Source organism: Centruroides vittatus, unplaced genomic scaffold, assembly GCF_030686945.1.
Source record: "Centruroides vittatus isolate TY-2023 unplaced genomic scaffold, ASM3068694v2 contig_300, whole genome shotgun sequence".
Classification (NCBI taxonomy): Eukaryota; Metazoa; Arthropoda; class Arachnida; order Scorpiones; family Buthidae; genus Centruroides; species Centruroides vittatus.
In genome coordinates this window covers 315,913-343,002 of record NW_027121917.1, presented here as the reverse complement: position 1 = coordinate 343,002, position 27,090 = coordinate 315,913, and the positions used below count along the sequence as shown (strand labels likewise).

The 27,090-nt window shown below is 29.1% G+C and overlaps 1 protein-coding gene across 1 annotated transcript in view; it reads right to left on the bottom strand.

The window, feature by feature from the left end:
• The window catches only part of LOC136972676 (mitogen-activated protein kinase kinase kinase 7-like), a 426,088-nt gene that overhangs the window by 119,540 nt on the left and 279,458 nt on the right, over positions 1–27,090 (bottom strand). The window lies entirely within an intron of this gene.

Here is a 27,090-nt window from a genome sequence, read left to right as displayed (position 1 = left end):
GTTCGTTCCGCAGATCGGTGACTGGTCGGCTTTCTCCGAAATTCGTACTCCTTGGCAGTTCGCACTAAGTCATTAATAGAATAACAATGTCTAATTTCTAGATACTCACGTAAATTTAAAGGCATTTGAGTCGTTATACATTGGACGATTTCTTCGTCCCTGGAGTAGGGTTTCCACGCACGGTACAGCTGAACAGTGTCCCAAATGTACTGTTCGACACCAGACATACCATCATACGATTGGCTGAATAATTTCTTTGCTAGAGCGACTTCGTCTGTAAGAGGAGAATACAATTCTTTAAGTAAATGGGAAAAGAGAGGCCAGCTATTACCTACTCTTTTCCGTCCATCGTTTCTCCACCATTTAGCTGGAGAACCCTCTAATAAGAAGGCGGCTGTATCAACCCAACGATTAGCTGAGACCTGATTAACGAAAAAATATTGTTCCATATCTTGGATAAAGTCGGCCGCCGGGTATTCAGATGTCCCGTTAAATGTTTTAGATGGCGTAGGTTGAGCATTGACAATCACCACCGAGGTATTTGGTGTCACTGGTGGGAGGGGAGTAGATGTACCTGTTGGCGGCCTATTGGGAATGCTTCCCCCCGGACTGGTTTGGCTCACTTCCCTGGGATCGGGTCGGTTCTCGGCTGGCGGCTCCGCCTGCTTAAAAGATAAGGCAGAAGAGATACTTGCCATACTTTGCGTCAGTGCAGCGACTTGCTGCGATAACGTTGTCAGCTGGTTTTGTAAAGTCCTGAACTCTTCACGAGTAATGGAATCTTCCTCAGACATTATTTTCTCGTCCATACAAAACAAATACACTAACGGTTCGATCTGAAATAAACTCAAAAAAAAACTTGCTTATGACCCATAAGGTCCCTGTTCGGGCGCCAGTTATGTAACTCACCGTTTTCGGAAACAACAATAGGTTACATAATAATGAGGCAAGTACCAGACCAGGACTTTATTTAAAACTAATAATTTCCACAAACCACAGACAATATCAAAATCTTGTACAGCTTTCTCATAATAAAGAAAACGTTTTATCTCCTCCTCAAGCTATAAATAGTGTACAGCCAAACACAATTTCCTCGAACTTATCACTGACGTTTACCACCTTGGTCACCTGAAGCTCTCTCTCCTTTTGGTCCTGGCTGTTCCGCTTTTAATTGTTCATCCAGTGTAGCTCCGCACTGTCTAATTTACATAGGATGATGTTCCAGGATCGGGCAACGATGCAAACTAAGTTAAAAATTTTCGTTTTTTTTGTTCTTTTGGTCATTGGTGCTTGGGAGTTTGTCCGTAACAACAAAAAAAAGGAACCAAGAAAAAGAAAAGAACAAAATAAAAATAACGCCCCAAAACAAGAATTAATGATCGGACATTGACTCCTTTACAACCCTTAACACAAAATAAGAAAAAAGTGAATTTTTATGAAATTTGCGGGATTTCCCGGGATATTTCCCGGGTTAAAAAAACAACCGGGACCCCTTTTGAGAAATCCTACTCGAAACTGAGCGACAGCCCTTGACAACTTTTAAAATCTACTTATTAGTAAATGTCTTTTGAGGATAATTATATATAAAACATTATGTAATTGTTTAGAGAAATAAATAATTATTTTCGTTACTTTTTAGCATCTAGACAAGCTAAGAAACAGAAATGAAAATTGAGTCAATGAAGATCAAAGAATTTCTATTAAATTAACTTAGGAAATTAATCAATTAATTAATTAATGCTTTATACAACAAATTGAATATCATCAATTATTTTTTCTAAGAAATAAAGCTTTAAAAATAATAAAAATTGATCATTAAAATTTGCAAGAACAAATTATTGATGAGATCGAAATGTTAAAAAGTTATAAACAAATATATATATATATATATATATATATATATATATATTATAATTATTATTTTGTTTTATTTAAGTAACTAAATTAATACATTTATTTACTTAACAACAATCCAGCAACGAATTGCGTAGTTTTCGCTGGTGAAAAATATTTATATTTAAGAAACACTAGGAAAATTTAAAATTGTGACTGGCAGTATCTGTAATGAGATTTTATTAAAAATTATATTAATTTCATTAAAAATACTTTTATATCATTAATTATAATAAAATTTTTAAAAAAAATTTGGAATCAAATACATTTACTTTTTGTTAAAGTAAAAGTTTGTACGAATAAAAACAGTTTCATAACTAGGAAGATATTTTCCTCACCATCTCGATGTAACTCGAACCAATGGTCCGATTTTCTTGAAAATTTCTAAAAAGATTTCTTTCGATACACAAATTTCCGAGCAAAATTTTAGAAATTTTCATGCTTATGGGTTATGAAGCTTCAAAATGGGTGGGAAAACTGAAACCCCATCCATCACTCACACTAACTTCCATAGGTCCAGAAACTTCTCCAACTTTTTTCAACTCTCAACGTTCCAAAGTCTTCCGTGTCAAAAAATATAAAAAGCTTAATGGGTCAGTTTTTGAGCGATCGCCGTATTTTTAAAATTTATATACCGTCTGCCATGGTTTTTAAATTTGTTATGAAAACACAGGTAACAAGATCAAGGAATGTTTATTTTTGTTGAAGAATTGGTGAAAAACAAGAAATATTAATTTGTGAGTATTCTTATAAATTTTAAATATTTTATAATATTTTTTAACGACCTTATAGTGCATAAAATGTTATGCTGTTAATTATAACCTGTGGTATGTTAATTAATGCTATATTATTAAGTCAATTAAAACAAGATATTTTAAACTATCTTATACAATTAAGAACACAGTTTATTGTTAATTGAAGGAATTAGAATTTATATAAAATTAAATAATTTTATAGAAATATTAAATAGTGTTACAAACAAAAATTATAAAATTATTACAACGAGAAGTATTCATATTATAATTAAAATATAGTCATATAAAATATCAAATAATTTTGTTAATACAACTGTTGTAATATACAGGATGTACCAAAATCACAGGATTTATGTTGATTATTGTTTATTCTATTACAGTAAACCCCCCATTATACGGGTTCATATAACACGGATTCGTATAACACGGCGAAAAAATTGCGATCGTGTTCGTATAACACGCTAAAAGAGACTCGTATAACACGGTAAAACGTCATCGCCGACTCGTGTCGCTCGTGAGCCGCTCCGCGACGAAAATAAGCTTTGCAATTGTGTCGTCGAACAGTGCGCAATCGGTAAGTAATCCTACAATTTTTTGTTAATAGCGTAGTTTATATGGATTATTCCCAAAATATTATACGTGATTTGGAAATGTTGAGTGAAATTAGTCTAGAATTGATTACTTTTATGAAAGAAATCCTTTCAAACAGCCGTAGCCCGTGCACATGTGCCAGGCTGCGATTAGCTGATGTATTTAAGTGACTCGTACAACACTTATTCATATAACACGGAAAGTTTCTACCGTGTTATAGGGGGGTCTACTGTACATGTAAAGAATGGCGCTGAGTAACCAGTTAAACTTATTAATGGCGATCTCGGATCTGCAGTCAGTGAATCCCCATAAAGTTTAATAGACATCCACCAGATTTTCCACCAATCACACATAGTAGTCCGCGAGTCCCGGTTCCCACCATCAAAATAAGTTGAATTCGTTTCTCAGTTACTCAGCACCATACTATACATGTAAAAGAATAAAAAAAGTTCAACACAACTCCTATGGTTACAGATTTATGAAACAGCTTGTAGAATTGTTAAAATTATCTACTAAATTGAAAAAAAAATTATTACTAAATCAAATAAAAATAACAGAAATGTATTCAAAAACAAAAAATGAAATATTATTCTTAGTAAATTTCATTTAAAAATGTTATTAATTTTACACAGTATCAATTTTCTAAATAAACCATACAAACAACTGCGACAATGCGCGAAGCACCCCCTATGCTTCATCACCACTTGACCGAATGCTCGGCACCACTTCGTTGATGCCACGTCAGGATTCTGATACCACTGTGTCTTCTCGATAGACACAGAAGTCACAATGGTCGCTAATTATTGTTTACACGCGAAAAGTTGCGTTCACAGGCGATCGGATTCGGATTAGAGATCTGAGAGACAACGAGTCTCGTGGAGGAGATCAAAGAGAAGGCGAGTCGAAAGTGAATCACTCCAATGCAAGTTTAACAATTAATAACCATTTATTTGAAAAGGAAAAAGAATTACATGATATATACATTGAACTATGTCGAAATAAGTAACCTATACACCGTAAGTGGTCGCACGGGAGAGAAGGAGAGTTCACATAGCCGATACCTGAAGCATGGCCGATCCCCTAATAGATGTGGGTTGTGAAAATTGAGGTGAAATATAAGATTGTCCCGAATTTTGGTGACGAAATTACTCCTATTAGGACGCAATTAAGTACAGGTAACCCCCGTATAACACGGCACTTTTATAGCACGGATTCGCTCTAACACGGTTTGAGAATTGGGAACATCCCCCGTATAACGCGGCACTTCTATAGCACGGGTTCACTCTACCATGGTTCGGGAATTAGGTAAAACCCTCGTACAACATGAAATGCCATAAAAACTGTTACCAGTTGATGATGCTCAAGCTGAGATCATCATATAAGATGAATAATCCTGTGGTAAAATATTTACTTAAATAATAAATATTTTACCCATGAAAAAATCTACTGTATAAAGCTGAAAAACCGGATTCTATCAATGTATGCCAAAAATGGCCACTAGGAGCGCCCCTAGCAAGTACTAAAATTAATTTAAATTAACAATATAAATTATTTTATATTTATTTTATATTTTTACGATATAATATTCAGTATATTGTTATTTTTATTTGTAATTTTGTATGCCCCGATGCCTGACATTGGGCCTTTCGACTTGTGAATAATAAATCCGATTTAAAGGAGGATTTAACAGCATGTTTTTTAATTCTTGGAACCTAACCCCCCTTTTCGCACTATTTCTTTGTTTCGTATAACACGGCAGTTTTTTGGAACGTAACTCCCGTGTTGTACGGGGGTTACCTGTATTCCGTTTTGGCGACGACGTTAATCCAAATAAGAAGCACAGCGCGAACGTGATGGGTTAAGGAGCTGGCGACGACTTCTGTTAGAGGACCGGATGACGACTGTTACCATCGGAGGAATGAACTTGTAGAGTCGTGGAGGAATGGACGCCAACTGCCCTAACGGCAGACGTCGTTGAGGCAGTCGCCGACTTTAATATAACAATTAACGGCAACTGCCGTTAATTATTATATTAAAGTCGTTGGTTTACGGCCGGGAGGTTAAAACATCGCGGGAAAGCGTCGCTTTCGGCATCGAGAACATGTAAAACGAGATGTTCTCCGATAAAAGTTGACAGTTATCAAACAAAACTTATCAATTATATCTACGATAAAATTGTATTATTTTCGGTTGAATTCAGGGTTCCCACACAACTAAACTATACAACTAAAACAATACCAAAGACAAAATTTGTTTTGGGATAGGCATATTAGATTTAGATCATACAAAATTATATATATTTGTAGTATTACAACATGTTGTAATGTAGTAATACATTACAACATGTGATAATTTGTTGATGATAATTAATAATATTTGATTAATAATTGACAATTTTCGTTTGATAACTGTCTATATTTTAAATTAAATAAATTTATAATAATATTTTATGTTTAACCATATTTTTGCTATCTTAATTATCTAACGAGATAATAATTGCGCGTTAGATAATCAAGACAGTAATCAGAATTTAATTTTTTTTTATAAAACACTACTTCTATAATAGAACTAGCTCTTTTTTATCATATTAAACATATAGAACTGAAAAACTTCTAAAAGCAAGTTTATATAGTTAATACAATATCAAAAGTGGTTTTTCATATTAATGAAAGGGATTTATCATTCTAATACATTTTGTTTTTATTTTATAAAAAGTTTAATTAGTTTTCCATAAATTTTCTGAGGAAAAAGAAAGGGAGTTTTTATACTATAGTAATTATTTTCTAATATAATAAGCTACTTATTTCATTACGTTATTTTCAAAGTTTAATTCATATAGATGCATCTAATGAATAACAAACATTTCAATTAATCTTTTGGTAATTTTCATATAATTTTGTTTATTTTCGTTTACTTTCTTTAATAAAATGACTAACAAAAGTATTTTCAATACGCTTTTAATTAAATTCTATAAAAATACGAAAGCGATTGTTAGTTTGAGATTATTTTCTGGCTAAAAAGACCTAATTCACATTAAAAACTTTTATAATTACTAAAAATTATTATTATAAAAAGTAAATAAAATTCAGATTCTGAAATTATTTACAATAAGAATAAATAAATCAATGTTGCGGTTTTCTCTATATTTCTTTAAAAATCAATTTTTTAAATATTTCTTCAAAAAAATTGATGAGACATCATAGGTTAAATCCGAAGATGTTGACCGATGTTATTTTTGTCTGGATCACATTTCATCAGAGACAAAAACTTCTGAGAGTTAGCTTCGTTATTCTTTATTCTTTATGCATTTCGGGTGCAAGATTGTTTGTGTAACTTGCATTCCTCATCAGGTGTTACATTTCTACAAACTGGTATAAATACAATTATTACAGTGATTATTACGGTAAAATTACAACATTACAGATTACAACTTCCATTATTTGGATATATTTACACAATAGTGAACTAATCTGTTTTATGTTTAGACATACAGCTAGGTGGTGTTGATGTTGTACCCCCCTAAGACATTTCTAACTGTTTTTCTTTCTCTATGCTTGCTCTTTAGCCCCTCCATTTCCTCCCATACGTTGTCAATCTCCATGACATTATTTAAGTTTATGGTTTTGTTTTTATTAACAATTGCGAAGTGTTCTTTGAATTTATGTAGATAACTGTCTTTTTCTCTGTGGATTATTTTTACACTTTTCTCATTGATTGTGCATCCAAACCTGCTACAGTGATTTGTCCATGGCGATTGGTTATACTTAAGTCTAATTGCTGCTTCATGTTCTTTTATTCTGGTTCCGAGTTGCTTTCCTGTTTCTCCAATGTATATTGCTGGTTTTTTACATGTACATTTTATCTCATATACCACTCCTGCTTCGTTTAGTATTTTGTTATTTTTAATTTTACTGCTATTGATGTTGTTTTTAATTTTATCTTTTAGTTTGGCTGCTAGTATAACACCATGTTTTCTGAAAACTTTTCTACATTTTTCAAATGTTCCTTTAATATAGAGGAATGATGTATATGTAATATTCTCATTCTTATTTTTACCATTGAATCTATTTTTAGAAATGTAATTATCCATTTTTTTAGTAATTTGTTTGGGTAATTGTTCAAGACAAAAGTATTTCTTAATTCATTTCTTCGTTTTTCTCTGTCTTTAGCATTAGATGTTCTTTTCCATATCTTTGATAGTGCCGTTATAAAATTATTTCTTTTTATTGTTATAGGACTATACGATTTATAATTAAGAAGTTTATCTACATTGCTGCTTTTTTTGTAAGGATTTATATGGATAGTGTTTGTTTCCGGTTTAAAGTTATGTCTAGATAATTAATTTCATTTTTATATTCTGTTTCACTTTCAAACTTTAGAGCAGCGTTTCTCAAAGTGGGCGATAACGTCCCCATGTGGGCGGTGAGTAAATCTAGGGGGGTGCTGTAGGCAGGATACTGAACGGTGATCAAAGGTAAAAGTTCCCTTTCCTCTGTCAAACGGATAAGAGGAAACATTGCATTTAATGGTTTCCAGATGTCGAGAACAATGTACGGTAAGGGCACAAAATGTGAGATTCATAGAAAAGTTTTCCTAAGAATATTTCCAATCCTTTCTCACATTGGGGGCGTTGGATATAACTTTATGGAACAAAGGGGGCGGTGGATCGAAAAAGTTTGAGAATCACTGTTTTAGAGTATTGCTTAGTGTGTTCGCATAGTTGTATATTATATTTTCATTAGTTATTTCTTTGTCGTATATTATTATGATATCATCTGCATATCTAGCCATAAATACTATTCCATTTAAGTTTGCTAATTTTGTATCTATTTCTTTCATGCATATTTCTACAAGTTTTAGTTCGATTATTGTTCCCATACTAATATCATTTTTCTGTCTATATATTTTTTCATCTATATGGAAGTAATTATTTTTGAAACTGTATTTTATCAATTCTAGTAGCCAGCTATGTATGTCTAGATTGTGTAGGTTTTTTTTCAATTACTTCCCATTTTATTGATGGGTGCATAGAAATTATGTCTAAACTTAATAGCTTATATGTTGGTTACATTTTTACACCCATAAGTTTTCTTACTAATTTGTCGGTGTTTTTTATTGAGTAGTCTGAATATGGCACTCTTTTAAGTTTTTTCTTTATAAACAGTACTAAATTATATAATATTGTATGTTTAAAATCTACTAATGGTCTGCATATATCACTTGCTTGGTGTGTTTTTAGACGTATTTTAAGTTGTTGTTTTCTGATGTCGTTAAAGTCGAGAATTCGTTTTTTCTCAGCTGATATTACCTTTTTTTGTTTATAGAATTTTGTGATTTCTTTCTTCATCCATTTTTTTATTTTTTCTTTCGGTTCTTCTGTTAGTTCGTTCGTTAACGCTAATTCAGATTTTATTGTTCTTACCCATTCTTTATCAACGACTTGATTGATTTTATCTGATTTGATTATAATTAAATTATTTTTCTTTTAGTATTTTTTAAATAATGTACATTTTTTTGAATAATCTTTTCTATCCCTATATCTTAACGTTATCTTCCATATTTTAGTGCTGTTTTTTAGTTTTTTAATGTCTTCTTTTATTTGGTGTTTTAAATTACACCTATTCTCTATTTTTATCTGATTTACCGCTGTATCAACTATTAACTTACTTTCCCATTTTCTTTTTTCACTTGGTATTGGGTATCTGAATACTTTTTTTAGTTTCTGATCTTTTCTTTTTTGTATTTCCAGTCGGTAAATTCTTTAGTTGGTTCTGTATTTCCATGCAGTCTTCTTATTTGTCGTTTAAATATGAAATTTTTTTTAGTTTTGAATTTTATTGTAGCTTTTATGATTTTTCTTTCGATCTCCCATATGTTTCTACTTTGTATGTTTTCTGAGATGGTTTTGGGTAGTCTTAAGGTATTTGCTGTGGATTCTTCTCTTAGACTACTCAGACTACTCAATAAAAAACACCGACAAATTAGTAAGAAAACTTATGGGTGTAAAAATGTAACCAACATATAAGCTATTAAGTTTAGACATAATTTCTATGCACCCATCAATAAAATGAGAAGTAATTGAAAAAAAAACCTACACAATCTAGACATACATAGCTGGCTACTAGAATTGATAAAATACAGTTTCAAAAATAATTACTTCCATATAGATGAAAAAATATATAGACAGAAAAATGATATTAGTATGGGAACAATAATCGAACTAAAACTTGTAGAAATATGCATGAAAGAAATAGATACAAAATTAGCAAACTTAAATGGAATAGTATTTATGGCTAGATATGCAGATGATATCATAATAATATACGACAAAGAAATAACTAATGAAAATATAATATACAACTATGCGAACACACTAAGCAATACTCTAAAACAGTGATTCTCAAACTTTTTCGATCCACCGCCCCCTTTGTTCCATAAAGTTATATCCAACGCCCCCAATGTGAGAAAGGATTGGAAATATTCTTAGGAAAACTTTTCTATGAATCTCACATTTTGTGCCCTTACCGTACATTGTTCTCGACATCTGGAAACCATTAAATGCAATGTTTCCTCTTATCCGTTTGACAGAGGAAAGGGAACTTTTACCTTTGATCACCGTTCAGTATCCTGCCTACAGCACCCCCCTAGATTTACTCACCGCCCACATGGGGACGTTATCGCCCACTTTGAGAAACGCTGCTCTAAAGTTTGAAAGTGAAACAGAATATAAAAATGAAATTAATTATCTAGACATAACTTTAAACCGGAAACAAACACTATCCATATAAATCCTTACAAAAAAAGCAGCAATGTAGATAAACTTCTTAATTATAAATCGTATAGTCCTATAACAATAAAAAGAAATAATTTTATAACGGCACTATCAAAGATATGGAAAAGAACATCTAATGCTAAAGACAGAGAAAAACGAAGAAATGAATTAAGAAATACTTTTGTCTTGAACAATTACCCAAACAAATTACTAAAAAAATGGATAATTACATTTCTAAAAATAGATTCAATGGTAAAAATAAGAATGAGAATATTACATATACATCATTCCTCTATATTAAAGGAACATTTGAAAAATGTAGAAAAGTTTTCAGAAAACATGGTGTTATACTAGCAGCCAAACTAAAAGATAAAATTAAAAACAACATCAATAGCAGTAAAATTAAAAATAACAAAATACTAAACGAAGCAGGAGTGGTATATGAGATAAAATGTACATGTAAAAAACCAGCAATATACATTGGAGAAACAGGAAAGCAACTCGGAACCAGAATAAAAGAACATGAAGCAGCAATTAGACTTAAGTATAACCAATCGCCATGGACAAATCACTGTAGCAGGTTTGGATGCACAATCAATGAGAAAAGTGTAAAAATAATCCACAGAGAAAAAGACAGTTATCTACATAAATTCAAAGAACACTTCGCAATTGTTAATAAAAACAAAACCATAAACTTAAATAATGTCATGGAGATTGACAACGTATGGGAGGAAATGGAGGGGCTAAAGAGCAAGCATAGAGAAAGAAAAACAGTTAGAAATGTCTTAGGGGGGTACAACATCAACACCACCTAGCTGTATGTCTAAACATAAAACAGATTAGTTCACTATTGTGTAAATATATCCAAATAATGGAAGTTGTAATCTGTAATGTTGTAATTTTACCGTAATAATCACTGTAATAATTGTATTTATACCAGTTTGTAGAAATGTAACACCTGATGAGGAGTGCAAGTTACACAAAAAAATTTTGCACCCGAAATGCATAAAGAATAAAGAATAACGAAGCTAACTCTCAAAAGTTTTTGTCTTTCTGATGAAATGTGATCCAGACAAAAACAACATCGGTCAACATCTTCGAATTTAACCTATGATGTCTCATCAATATTTTGAAAAAATATTTAAAGAATTGATTTTTAAAGCAAACTGAAATTATTACTTATATATAATTAGTATTTCAAATTACATTCTACAATTTATAGTAATGTAATTGTAAAAGATTCTGTATTCGATTAACACACGAGATGTTCTATAGATTACATGACTATTTTAATACTTTTCAACTAATAAAGAAGATATGAAAGAGTAAACGAAGAGCCTGTGCAATCACACATACAAAACACTTTTTTCAGTTAATCGTTTCCAAATGGTAACGTAATTCGCAATTGTGGAGAAACACTTTTCTCCACGCTTCTCCACGCTTCTCCATGCTGGAGAAACACTCCTCTCCTTCCCGGGAAACACTCCTCTCGTAACTCGCCCGAGAGGAGTGTTTCCCGGGAAGATTTTCTACAAAACTGCCCGGTATTTAGGTGTTACAAACGTCAAGAAATCCCGGAAAACTTCATGTGTCCAGCCCATTGGCGAGGCGTGAATCCATGACCAACTACCAATGTTAATTAGTTTTATCCAGTCAACTACTGGGTTTCCAATTTGTTTCAGAATTTGTCTAGTTTTTCCGATCATTTCTTGAAAAGCCAGATTTCTGCAGATGTTGAAACAAGTTTATTATTCAGAGTGTGTCTAATGAATCCAAGTATTTCGTACATTGTCTAATGATATATGGCACAAATAAAAACAGCTTAATATTTTGCTCTTCTGTACAAAGTAACATGTAGTTTCTACGATAGCGGTTTTCGATGACAATTTTTACACATTTTAAATAATCTATTCTTTCATTTTTCGCTTTTTTGCCCTATGGGCACTAAAGAGATTTTTTTTCCATACCCAACATGGATAGGCCCATGCATTCCCATTGTAAGTCTGCCAGATCACAATGGGAGTGACTAGGTGAAGAGAAACTGAGATCGACATATACAGGACTTGCCACGCATTAAAATTTCTTGGCGTTGCTCACTCAGATTTGATCCTGGGTAATACCCATTGTGATAGACTTGCTCCTTAATCATTTTACCATCAGTTGTGACATTTAATCTGTGTAATATATTTACAGCAAAGCGTAAACGTTACGAAATAAAATTATGCTCTATTATTACCAACATTATTTTTTATTACTTGCTTCAGAATTTATTATTTTATTTTAAAATTTCTATAAATAAAAACAATTGCAGTTCGATTTTTGTGTAGTTTATTTATCGTATGTCATTCGTTTTTCGATTTTTCTTTGTCAAGTATCATCATCTAGTAACGAAGCCAGTAAATAATTTTGGGAAAGACCAATACTTCAAAACTTTTTGTTTTGAATAAAAAATATTAGTAATTTTAAGTACTTCTGTATTTTATTTCGGTTAATGTTATCTATGGTTCCAAAATAGTGGCTCGTCTCTGATTCCAGCAAATAGAAGAAAGGAAACAGTGGGGTCGCATGTTCTAACCTAACCTAACCTATTCTAATAAATTACAATAATTATTACCAAAAAAATTATTAGAATAGGTTAGGTTAGGTTAGAACGTGTATCCCCATTGTTTCCTTTCTTCTATTTGCTGGAATCAGAGACAAGCCGCCATTTTGGAACCATAGGTAACATTAACCTTTATTTCATTTAATTTTTACTGGTATAAAATATTTTTAGTTCAAGATGTTATCACGTTAACAAAAATAATTATTTACTAAAATAAGTTTGCTAAAATTGAAAAATATTTATTAAAAGATGTTATCTTTATTAAAAAAATACATTCAAAACAGTTACAACACACAGAAGTAAGAAAACATTCAGCTGTTTTGTTTCATGCCATTTGCTAACAAGCTGTTACACATTACTTGATATACCTAGTTTCATTAGACAGATACTAAAATATATATCGATTTCAACATTTGCAAAACCAGATTAGTATTTCAAGAAGAGGCTTAAAAAAACTAGCCATTCTGAAACAAATATTTATTATAAGATGTGCTATCGGTTCGAAAAATGTCTAGACATTTCTTGAAATGAAAAATTGCATCATGTGGCTATGACCAATGATCCCTCTAAGCTTGGCGGCTGCGCGGCCGCGCACTGCTCAAATTGTTGCTGCGCACAAGAATTTATGTGCAGCGCAGGCAAGCATGCACACTGATTTGAATTCTTTACTTATTTCTCACTCTGTCTGCAACATAATTATCACTACATATATTTCTATTAAATACATTTAATCATTGACAAAAGATAATATTTTGTATGGAAGTATGTTTTAAAATGAATTTTAATCTCTGTAATTATCTTAATTTTTATAGGAAAAATAATATTTTATATACAAGGTGTTTTTTTTAATCTTAAGACAATGAAATAACTTAATTGGATCTCATTATTTTGGGAAAAGGCACAGACAAAAGTTGTAGGGTTTCGAAGGGCCAATTAATTGGTAACCTTGGATGTGACCTTGACCTTGACCTTTAAAGTCATTGAGGGTCAAGTCTGTTTTTTTCAATGGGAACACATATTTGTGACCCTGGAAATGCAGAGTGGGAAATTTCACAACTGGATATACCTTTGATCTTATGGTTTAGGTCAAAGATCAACATTATTTTAAAATTTAAATTATAAGCCATTTCTAATGCGAAACCATACTTTTTATTACTGGAATAGGCAGGAAGGTAAAAGTTACATTTTTTTATGAAACTTATTACTTTGACCTTTAAAAGCATTCACTACTTTTAGCGGTACCCAGGAATAACAATGTGGACAAAGTAGTTTTCTGCTTCCTTTGAGATGCTTATTTTCAGCGAGTCCCATTGCCTCTGACTATTGCAATGCTTGTTTTTGATAAATCACTTTACTTTTCACCATTGCTTGAGATGTCGGTTTCGGGGGAAAAATTTTATAACAAATGTTCAAAATGATGCCCTTCCACTTTGATGCATTTGTTGAGCCGCGCTTAAAATTATCACGCTTGAGGTGACCTTCAGAGGTCAAAATTTGGGTACTGAAGGTCATGGCTGTTAGTGAAATTTCTCGCTCTTTTCATGCAAATGTAACTTTTACCTACCTGCCTATTCCAGTAATAAAAATTATGGTTCCCATTAGAAAATGCTTATAATTTAAATCTTAAAATAATCTTAACCTTTAACCTAAACCATAAGGTTAAAGGTATATGTGGTTGTGAAATTTCCTGCTCTTTCCATTGCCAGGGTCAAAAATATGTGTTCCCATTGAAAAAACAGACTTCACCCTGAAATGACCTTGAACGTCAAGGTCACATCCAAGGTCACCAATTGATTAGCCCTTCGAATAACTACGACTTTTGTCTATACCTTTTCCCCAAAATAAATTAAGTTATTTCATTGTCTCAAGATAAAAAAAAACACCTTGTATATATTCTCAGAAAAAGTTTTTGCTCAGAATCTGCTCAGCAAAATTTTTTTTGCTCAAGAAGTACATGTTCTGCTCAGCTACAAAAACTAATTAGAGGGAATATTGGCTGCGTCACATATAGAAGTCAGAAACAAAGTAACTGGTATCTGGTGTTCATCTCACAAATGTTAGGAAACGTCATTTTATGTTCCTGTCTAAACCACATGTAAAGTTAACATCAATAAAAAAATAATTTAATTTCATGAATATTGTTCAGTTTTTGGTTTTAAAAATTGTAGTTATGAAAAGATTATAATGCATCAGTTTCAAACGAAATCATTAAAAAATAACGGATATCATCAATAATAAGAAAAAAGTAATATCCAAGATGTCAGTGTTTTCAGACCATTTTTGCAAAGGTTTTTGCCCATTTTATGTTAACTAATTTATGCTAACAAATGTTAATTAATTTATTTTCCTGTTAACTCATCAACACACACGCAAAAGACCTAATGTAATTCTTACCATGAAGCTATTGCTCAAAAGTACAGTACATTAAGAAAAAAATTCAGTAATCAAAATAGATAATCAAAGTGTAAAAACAAAGCTATTATTAATTATAAATTATTTTATTAAACAAGCAGTATACATTTCGACAAAGCTGTTTACATTTATTAAAACTGTAACAGCGTGTTTACATTTTTCGCTTAGACTAGCATTACAGCTGCATTTTCCTTTCTAATTACTCACATCCTTTAATAATGTCATTGAAATTTTATGAGAATCAATTTATAATTTTTTTGTTTATACAACAATTGTAACTTTTTCATTTTCTGTTATTTCACATAATGATACGTTTTTATCATTAATTAAAAACTACACTTTCTTTAATGAGACTCAAATTATTTAGAAAAGTTATTATATATCTTGTATATACTTTTAATTCCACTTTAAACGAAAACAAATGCATTGTAAATAATCAAGTACTTAAACATCAAAACGTATGCTATTCCACATGAGGAACCACTTTGAAAGCTAGATACTGCTACTTTTAGGGCTTTTCGATTGCCAATAGAAAGAGGGAGAGACAGAGGAAAAATGAATTAAGATATAAGTTCAGTTTAGAGTTGTAATTGGTGTGCATATTAAAATTTAATAATATATGAGAGAATGTTTATATATTTTTAAAATATTCTAAACTATTTTGTCATTTAGTTAGTTGAGAGAAAGGCCAAAAACTTTAATATCCTAATTTCTATATATTATAGCCTAATTAGGTAGTTTTTGACAATTATACTTTGTCTTCATCAATGATGTGATTATTGCTTTTATTGTATACTTAAAATTTACGAAAAAGTAACAAAAAACCCCAAAAGTGAATATAGTGTATATTTAATAAATTAATATAAAGTATTTTAAATATAACTGTTCTAAAATATATTATTTAATTTAAAAAATCAATAGGTCTACTTACGGGTAACAATTATAAATTAAGAAGTAATAATTATTTTGAAAAATTTTCATAGAAAGGTTTGTTTAAATAATTAAAAACGATTACAAAAACGTATAGATATGATATCTTTTTCCGTTCTTTTACCAGCAATAACACACTTTACAATGGCAAGATCGATGATTTTTGTAAACGCTACTTAACTCCCTGTAAATATAAAAAAGCGATAAACAGTGAAAAGTCGAGAGAAAATATTACTTCAGTCAGCCGTGTAGTTTCTTTAAGAAAGTACTATCTGTCATTTAGAAATGTATTTCTTACGGTGAGAGAACGGAAATACACTACACACGTTGTTGAAAAATATGCAGGACAGCAAATATATAGTTAAAGTTCACAAAAATTCTCTTTATTGAAAAAAGTACAATTTTACTTCCTTCTCACTTTCTATTTGGTATATTCGGGATTTACTTGTTTTGCTATGTTTATTGTTTGTTTGCATATTCACTATATTTAGTGAGAATAGTAATCTCCAGCCTAAATAGACGTTATTTTAATAAAAAGTAAAAAAACAAACCAAAACATAAAAAAGCGTGTTTTTCACACATCTCGAAAACACAACAAAGTACACAGAAAAGTTTATTTTTATTTTATAGCTTCTCTCCACATCAATATGTAAAGCATTTCTTTTTATAACAAATTTTCTGAAACTGAAGAATGTAACTTAGTTGTGTACCTGAGATGTGTGTGAAAAGCACGAATTATACGCATTTATGTATGCTGGAGTATTTCTTTTTTATTTATGAATTTTCATGACTATATTTATTTACATTTTAAATATATATAGAAGATTAATGAAATGAGAACAAAATATTAAATTCGGACTTAATCCGGATAAAGATAAATCTATAATTTTTACCCTTAAAGGTACGACTTTTTAAAGCAAAATCTGGTGATATTTTAATGAAATAACTAAAAAATAATAAATCATAGTTAATTTAAAAATAAATGTTGATTATTCATCATTTATCCTGCATTTGAAAGATTCAAAGATTATCCACAGAACCTTAAATATTTTCTTCGTTTATCCAAAATATAATGCAGAAAGATTTAATTTTAAGTTTTGTTCTTATTTTATTCATACGTTTTCAGATAATGTTAACTTTATTAGCTTGTTACTTGTATGAAGTTCAAAATTAAGATAACCTATTTCTACTTATTAACCAAAAGATTTGGATAAAGCTAGCATTGGCGGTTTATTCTAGCTTTATTGAATTCACGGACATTAACCATAAAATGTACTTGTATGTATAGTCTATGTATTTGTTTAATGTTAATATTTAAAGCAATAGCTTAAAGTTGCAAAACATAACATAATATTTATAATAAAATGGGATACATAATATATTTAAGGCAACAGTATATAAGTTTTTTTAAGAATATCTAGTATAAATTTTCAACAATAAACTTAATGAAATTCCGTTTGTCTCTGATTAGATAAAGATAGCACTTGTATAAATATAATTTGAATGGCAAACTGTTTAGAAGAATAGGTATTCTAGACAGCTTACCATTCAGATATGTGTTATATTAAAACAAATTGTATTACATTTAACACTTAAATAATTGATCAATAATCCATTGTAATGCAAATTATAAATTTCTTAGAAAGTTTTAAAATTGTAATATTAATTTGTTATCGATCAATCAGAAACTGGAAAATAAATTTATTATTTTTATTCATATAATACGTTTGATTTATCTATATATATAATATATTTCAAGAGGCGAAATTTATATATTAGATGGTTAGACACAGCAGATGGGAAATAATATTCATAAGACATTTTAAATGAAAACTTTCAATAGTTTTCAACCAGGAGAAATAAGCTTAATTGCCTGTATTCGTATGAAAAGAAACTGATTAAGTTGTAGTGATACCATGGCCGATTTTAGCAAGTAGCACATCATTATTTAAATCACATGTTCTTAATAATTAAATTGTCTTATTATTTACTATTTTCAGAATGAAAGTAGTCAAACGTAAGGTTAAATGTGTTGGGAAGTTTTCGGTGTTAGATCGATCTGTAGGCAGTTATGTAGCAGATTCATTTGCCGATTCGCTTGAACCGTTATTGTCAATAACTATAACGCACGACTCGGTCGATCTGTAAAAACTCACGGCTATCCATACCTAATTGCAAACGTTCATTTTGTGTTGTTGCTTTTAGATTCATAACTTAAACTAAATGAAAAGTTCATGAATGGATAAATGAGCAAATGCAATATGATATTAAAATACTATAAATTAAAAAAGATAGTTAATATAATATTTTATTTATGAAAAAACTCCCAATTCAATTTATTGTCACTAAGTATGGGACCATTCAAATATGATGACACCAACTTTAAATCCTTTCTAATTACCTACTTTCTCCGTGTCAAATTTTATCACCAACTTTAATACACCCCTATTCCAATGTCACACTTAATTTGCCATCCGTGATAGTAAAATCAAGCATTTCTGTAAAACAGAACTAAAGCACATTAATTTATTCATATTTCCTGTCATAGAAAAAAAAAGCATACATAAAAATAATATAAAAGCAAAATTAACCAATTTACCACAAAGGTCTGATAGCATTGTACTAAGTAGATTAAAGATCATGTTATATTCCGGAATATCTTTTAGTGGTATCGTTATCTGTAATCAGTATCTGTAAAAGCTAAATTGTTGTCATTATCCTTTCATATTAAAAGTTTCACTATAGCAATTCCAACAGAGTATATTTAGTACAGCGCTTCAACTAAAGTCTAACTATTTGAATTAAAAGAATTTGCTGTGTGATCATTGATCAAAAAACTTCTGAATGAAGATTTTGGTAAAAAAAAAATTATTTCAAATAGAAAAATTTTTGAGAATCTATTAGTTATCATTATCCTAGTATTAAATATTTATTTTGAAATTATTTCAAGCAAATAGATATTACAAAACCATACAGAAACGTATGAAAACGAAATAATTGATTATAAAACATATAATAAACTGCTATACCGTTGCTGTTAGTTTGAAACGTCTTAAAAGTTTATCATTTTACTTAGGGTATAACGTTAGTAGTATTTTCAATGCAAAATTTTCCTAACATATCAGGGGTTTCAGGGGAGAGATACCGATAGAAATGTAATTTGTATTAAAACTGACATATATTACTTTCTCTGAAATATGAATAATTTGAAAGAATAAATATCTTTTATAAACAAACATCTCTGCAATAATTTTCAGATTTAATTTTTCAAATTTCATGAAATGACAGCATTTTTATACTCCAATATTATATAAAATTCGACAACGGCAGATAAGTTTTTCATTTATTATTCAACTTTTTATTTTGTTATTTCTGAAAACAGATTTTTTTATATTTTCAAATGCTTCAACATATTTATATTATATAAATTGGATTATAATACTTTCCTGGTTTCTAATCAGACGTCACTACATCTTCTTTATTCAAAGTTGAAATTTCTCACTTTCTTAAAAACCCAGATAAAGCCTTGAGATTAAAATAAAAATTTCTAAGTTATATTTTTTTTACATGCATGAAATATATATATTCGTATATATTTTTCGAATAAAAATGATTAATTTTTCTAATTTTAGAAATAATTTTTTGTGGAATTTTAGTATTTAATATATAAATATATATACTAATATATATTAATATATATTATATATATTGGTATATATATTTATATATATACTAATATATATATAAATAACTAATATATACTAATATACTAATATATAAATATATAACTATTATTATACAAATACGAGGGTATATCCCAAAAGTAAGGTCTCCTATTTTTAAAAAAATACAGAGAAACGTTTATTTTCAATAATGTTCATATCATTTTAAAGCTTGAACATTTATCCATTTTTCTACCTAATCGCCATTTCGGTCTTTGCATTTTTGTATGCGCCGTGGCAATTTTTGTATGCCCTTTTCATACCAGCTTTCCGCTATGTCGAGAGACCCATCTTGCACACAGCATATAATATTGCAACTTTTTCTTTAAAGTCCTTTGAACTGAATGGTGTTTCGAAGAAACCCTAAGAACCAAAACGCAGAGATCATCCAGAGTGATTCGCCGATCTTCAGGCATGGTTTGCTCAATCTTCGCGACTGTCTTGTCGGGAAATTGATGGTCTCCCGTTACTTTCTTTGTCATGAATTTCAGTACGATCAACTGCAAACTCCCTACACCACTTGAGGCCGTTTTTGACATCTATGCACGATTCACCATACACTTCTGTCAATTGGCGACATGGCGGCGAGCTGGTATGACATAGGCAAACAAAAATTGCCATGGCGCATACGAAAATGCATCGACCAAAATGGGGATTAGGTAGAAAAATAGATAAATGTTTAAGCTTTAAAACGATGTGAACATTATTAAAAATAAACATTTCTTTATATTTTTTAAAAAATAGGAGACTTGCTTTTGGGATAACCCTTGTATTATATGTTATTATATAACCTACAAATCAAAAAAATTGTAATGATTACATACAGTACAATTCGCTAAAAAATCTTCTCAGCAGAAATTATTAACAAATTTATGGTAGGATCAAGTCAATATAAACAAACAATTTATAAATAAATAATTAACTCATTTATAGAATTTTTTAAAACATTATTTAAAATTTAATAATAAGAGCTAATTTTTCATTTATGATTGTAAAACTTTAATATATTTTTAAATTAAACTTATAAGTAAATATTGTATACATTTTATCAGCAATTCTGTATCAACAGGAAACATAATATTTACAGAATTTCGAATCTCTTTATGTCAATATTTTTGGAAAATTTAATCTAAAAATTTATAATATTAACGTGAGGATGTCATCTTCGCCAAAGAATTCGGAATGTCATGTCAATTGGATACAATGTCTCTAGTGATGTAATAATAGTAGTATAGATTCGATGCACTTTGAGGTATAAAATTAAATTAATATAAATTTTAATGTAAATGAATGATACAAACTGAGTTATAAAAATAAAAAGGATTACACTCTGAAGTCAAATTGTAGTTCATTTTATTATTTTTTAAAAATTTTAACGTTATTATATTGTAAAAATTATCAAATACGTAATTATGAATTTAATCTGTCAATTTCTCTGAAAAAAGTTCTTTATATTAAACAAAAAAGGACTTGTAAGTCCTAATGTGGTGTAAAGCCTGACAGGACTTCTAAGTCCCATAATTTAAAAATTGTTATTATACATTTTAATTTTTTTATTAACTTATCTGTGAACAAACACCTCTTCTGATGAGAAATTTAAAAAATTTTTATCAAAAATAACTATTTTTTCTATATACACACTAGCGCCCTCTATTGTACACTTCATCCTGTGAAATAACTATTGTAGAGATTAAAAATCGTCTCCCTCCATTAATAAAATTTAATTTGTTAGAATTTAATGTAAAGTAATGATAAAATCGAATTATTTAAAAAAAATTATACTAGCGCCCTCTGTCATAGAGTTTGTACCCTGAACTAAGTTGTGTAAACCTGTTGCTTTTCTTTGTGTATTAGTAGACAGGTGCTGGATTTGAATACTGAGAATTATTTTTTGTCACAAAGTTGGGAAATATTGTAAGTTATTGTGATATATATTTAATCTGTAGATAATATACGATCTAGTATTAGTATTTGTAATAATTTAAAAACATATGATTAGTATTTTTAACAAAACGTGAGGGGTGAACTTTGTTTCTTTGTTCTATTCAAACTTGAAGCGATTTCTTTACCGATGTGCTCAGATGCCCTTGTTTTTGTAAGAAGAACAGAAGTAAAATCCTCCGCTCTTTTTTTAAGACGTAAGTTTTTACAATTGACTCTTTTTAAGATTTAATAATTTTTATTTTTAAAAAATCTAATATAATATTACAGATTTTCTTCTTCTTCATCGAATTTATTTAACCGATCCATTATGTCATCAACGATGTTACTAATATCTTGAAGTATATAGACTAACAAACTATGAGAATTTTCGGCAATATATTTATGATCTAGTTTCTGATATTTTATAATGTAACACCAGAAAAATGATATTTGAAATCGTGAATGAAATCTTTGTTTGGTATTTGATAGCAAGAAACTAAATCCCAGTAGAGATAATCTTTTAATTCCCTCAGTGTATCTGTTTTTAATCGTTGATATTTTAAAACTATTCTCATATTTAATTTATCAATATATTTCTTAACAAAATTATCAGAAAGAAGCTGAAATTTTGCTATTTTATCCCAATTAAGATATTTTGAAAAATTATCCATGAATTCTTCATCTAATACTTGATGTTCAGAAATTAAATTCCAGTTTGCATGTTTCATATGTTTTTTGATGAATGTAGTGGTGAATATATAATTTTTCCATATTAATCCCTAGTTTAAACTATCTGCAAGTTCAGAAATAAAGTCTCGACTTAAATCAGTTTTTTGGCTTATAATTTCCCAGTTAACAAAGTTTTTAAAACGTCTGATGTTATTTTCATCCATGGGTAAACTCGAGAATTTTTTCCATTCCAGTGAAGTGATGTATGTGTACTCTATAAAAAAACTCGGTATTAGGATAAAGTTTTTATTTTTTTACATAAACATATTATTGGTTACAACATTTTTAAAAAAGTACAGTAATGATTATTACAGTTGATTATTACTACAATTAACACAACCACATTTTATAAAATTCTTATTACATAACAGTATTGTTATCTGGTTAGTTAGTATAAAAAATTTACAATAGTATTTCTTATTTTCAGGTAATTTAAATAATCCGGCTTTATTCACAGCTTGTTTTAAACAAAGATATGTTTTACTCGAAACACCATGTATTAAACAAGTTTTTGAATTTCGTTTCCTCTTGTATAATAATATATAACCGTATTGAGGGTATGATGATATCAGAAAATCTGGAAGAATTTAAATATAAAAATTATAATGCCCAAACGATGTCACATCTGTACCATTATCAGAAATAAATTTTTTATCATAAAATGGTGAGAGTGATATTTTATTCTGAAGATATGTTGTCACAACATGATTTTTACTTTTAATTCCAAACTGCTGATTTCTCAATAGTTGACTATTAAATAAAACTTCTTTATATTTTTCATGGTTAAAGGTTTTAACAACAGATTTTTTAATTCCTTTAGCTGTTTTTTTATTTTGATTATCAAAAATATATGAATACATTTTTGGTTTTAATGAACAAAATTCTATTATAGGTTTAGATGATGTCTCATCTTTAAAATATCCTAGTTTATTTTTCTTCCTTACATTAAATAGTTTGTATGTAGTTGGATAGTTGCTAAAATCGAAAATATCCGGAAATAATTTAAAGTCCCCATATATGTTATCTGTATAGATTTGAAGTGTTAGCGAATCGGTATCAGTATATAATAAATTCACATTTTCACCATATTTATTTTTAAATATTTTATAAAATGTTTGATACATATGCAATTTACTCAATTCTAATACACAAAACCCTATATAAATTGGTTTATCCAAACATAAGTTAATTTTTTATATCTTAAAAATTGTGAGATTATCATTAATAATTTTGAAATTTTCGAGAGATATCTGGGATAAATATTTCCGACATTGATTTTCAGTCGTAGCTGTTTTTAAATTTAAGCGTTTCCTCACATTTTGACAGGTCTTCCCAAAAAAGCTGTTATTCATTAATTTAAAAAAAGATTTATCGAAATCATTTGTCGATTCCTGACGTTTTTGTTATTAAAAAGTACATATTTTTTAAGCCATAGCTCTTGGTTAAATCCGAGCACTCGATGAATTTTAGTTAATATTAACCCCTCTTCTAAATAAAATTTTAAATTTCTATAATGAATTACATAATTTTGTTTATCAAAAAGAGTTGAAATTAATTTCTTATTATTATTATTATATTTTAAATTTAATTTAGTTAATATTGATTTTTGATAATTTGATAATAAATCATAAGGAATAATGAGGTGTTCTGGAGCTAGCGGTAAGTCATTATGACGCTGGTGAATATTTGGGAGGATATTTTAAATCAACTTCTAAAATATAGCCTATATCATTTTTATCAGGGATATTACGAATGTCTAAAGCATTTATCTCATCCTCAGATAACCATCTGAAATTATTTACAGGTAAATAAGAACTCATTACAAATCCATAGAGATTATTAGCATCTATCGAAATGATATAGTTATGTGGTTGATTTTTATCATAGGTTTTTGGAATTAGAGGGTTATTAGCTTTAGCAAACCGTTTTCCGCAGAGACATAGCCCCCCTCTCATCCCCCCTTCGATAAAAAGATACATATTAATATCCCTAAATAATTCCAGCTTGATTTTTGTCATTTTTAACCCACAATTCCAAGTTAGGTCTGGAGCTGTTATGAAATATACTGGATCTAAATTATAATACTTTAAACTTAATTTTCTAAAATTTTGGAATATATCAGCTAATAATAAAGTGTCAACATATTGATATAATTTTAAATAATCTTTAAAATTTTTACAATGAAATTTTTCCCAAACTAATTTTGCATGCTGGTAATCATCATCACTAATATTTTCTCCAGATAATTCATTATAAAAATATTTTTTGGGTGGTAAACATCTCTCGTATAAAATATCTTCGTTTTTAAAATAAGAATAGGGAAAAATTCCTTTTCTTTTTAACAAATTTTTATTTTTGTTGTTATAGAAAAATTGATTAAAAATAGGAAAATTATAATTTGCATTTTTTAAATTTTCTGTTAATCTATCTAGTGAGGATTATTTAAAAATTGATAACTATCAATAAATTTAAAATGATCTAGAGTAAATGTCGTGAATTTTTCTGAATTTACAGGAATAATCTGAATTCTCGAAAATTGTTTGGAGGGGATATTTTTGAAAATCAGATGAGAGTCATAACCTGTAAAATTATGTAGTATAATGGGAATAAATTTTTTGAATCTATAATTCAAATTGCAGTGATTGTGGGACATTCCCCGGAAAATTCTTGTTAAGTGATCGTGGTCTCTTACTCTGATATCATCATTATTAAACCCCTTCTCACGTATATGACACCGATGTTCATAATTATCGGGAATAGTATCTATATTCATTTCTACATAAGTATTTATTTTATCTAATAAAATATTTAATTGATTCTGAATATCAAATAAAAAATGCTTAATAGGATTTTTACCACAATAAAAATTACAATATAATAAAGTATCATCATTTTCAATAATAACAATAGAATAACATATAGGTTTATGAATCTGAATAGTTTTAGTAAAACTAGAATTTAGATTTACAGCATCTACATGAACTTCCTCTAAAATTGATTCAAAATCTGCAAAAATTACCACAGGATGATATAATTGCTTTTCATAATTACTAAATTTAGCAATTGCCTTTTCTCCAGTTGGGGTAGAAACTTTTTGATATTTATAATTAGAGCATAATTTTATGTGCTCATTTAAGGTATGGCTTCTCCGGAAGCCTATTAGACAGCGGGGACAGAATTTTCTAATTCCTGATTTTTCAGACTATAGTCTGTTAAAGTTTCTAATTAGAAAATTATGGGATTTATATAATAACAAATTAATTTCTTTTTCAAATTGATATTTACTTATATAAATAGGGTAAATTATTTCTTTTTCGTATCCAAATACTTGAATTTTCAAACAATTATTTTTTTCGAATGAAGGGGATATTTTTAATATTTACTGGAAATTTTAGAGTATTTGTATTTAAATATTTCAAAAATTTCCTATACGAATAAATTGAATTTTTGTTATTAGTATTTGGATACAAACTAGCAATTATACAGTATAAAAAACAGTAATTATCACTACATTTAATATTCAACAAACAATGCTTATTCGATAGACGTTTGGGTAGGATGATCTTTCCGCAACCTCCATTCTCAGCCTTATAAATTCCTAAATGAATATCCACAAATATAATTTCTTTAATAATCCACCCAGACCCATTTTTAATAAACTGATCAATGAAGTTTAAAATTGTGTTGAAAGCATTTGTTAACCTTTCATTGATCATATATTGAGATAAAATATGTTCTACCCGACTGGAGAAAAATATGTCTTGAGTAATAATCTCATTCTCCAAATATTTTATAAATCTTATCTTTAAATTTAATAAAAATTTCGTTCTCGAAATTAAATCATTATTAGTTAAAATACTATAAATAGTACCTCTAATATTTTCAAGTAAAATACTCGGATCGCTATAATTAGAGATAAATGCTCTATAACTTCTCACATAACTTTTGAACACTGTTTTTCTTAACCCTTCGTGAGTCGAACGGGTCTGACATACCCGGCGCGAACTTTAGTTAAAATTTTTTAATATTGAATATTTTCCAAAAAATCTGAAAAAATTAATATTCTTCTAACTTTCTATCCCGATTAACATGCTGTTAAATATTTTTGAATAACAACGCTCATTTTTGAGAAAAAAAATACTTTGGGTCTGTCAGACCCATGCGACTCATGATGGGGGTAAAAAAAAACCGTTTAATTTGTCGCCGTTGCCGATAGCGAGTGTCGCAATAACTTTATCGCATTTAAGTTGTCGCGCGGTGTTTATTAAATCCTATCATATCGTTATTTATTTGTATATTTAAATTTTTGTTTTTTTTGTTATAATATTGTTTTTAAAAGTAATGTCTAATTACTTTTTAATTAATTTAATTATTTTTTATTCTTATCATATAATTTTTATTTATCACTTTTATAATTAATTTATGATTATTCCTCGTATATTGGGCGATGCAAGTTGGCTTTTTTCACTTTTACTAAGTAATCAGAAACTTGTGAAAACAGTCTAGCTATAAAATTCCAAAAAATGTCCTGCCCCCTCGGAAATGATCTTGGTAATCGAATTTACACAATCGCTATAAATTCTTTTGTTTTAATCGCGTTATAAGCTATAAATTGCTAATTAAATGTTCGACAGTGTTCAGATGAGTAAACATGTTTTTAAAATTGTTTAGCAATGAATATTTCCTGGAAACTCCATTTTCCTATAGTAAGTCTATGGAATATCTAGTTGTGAATTTTAGTATTATTTTAAATTTGTATTA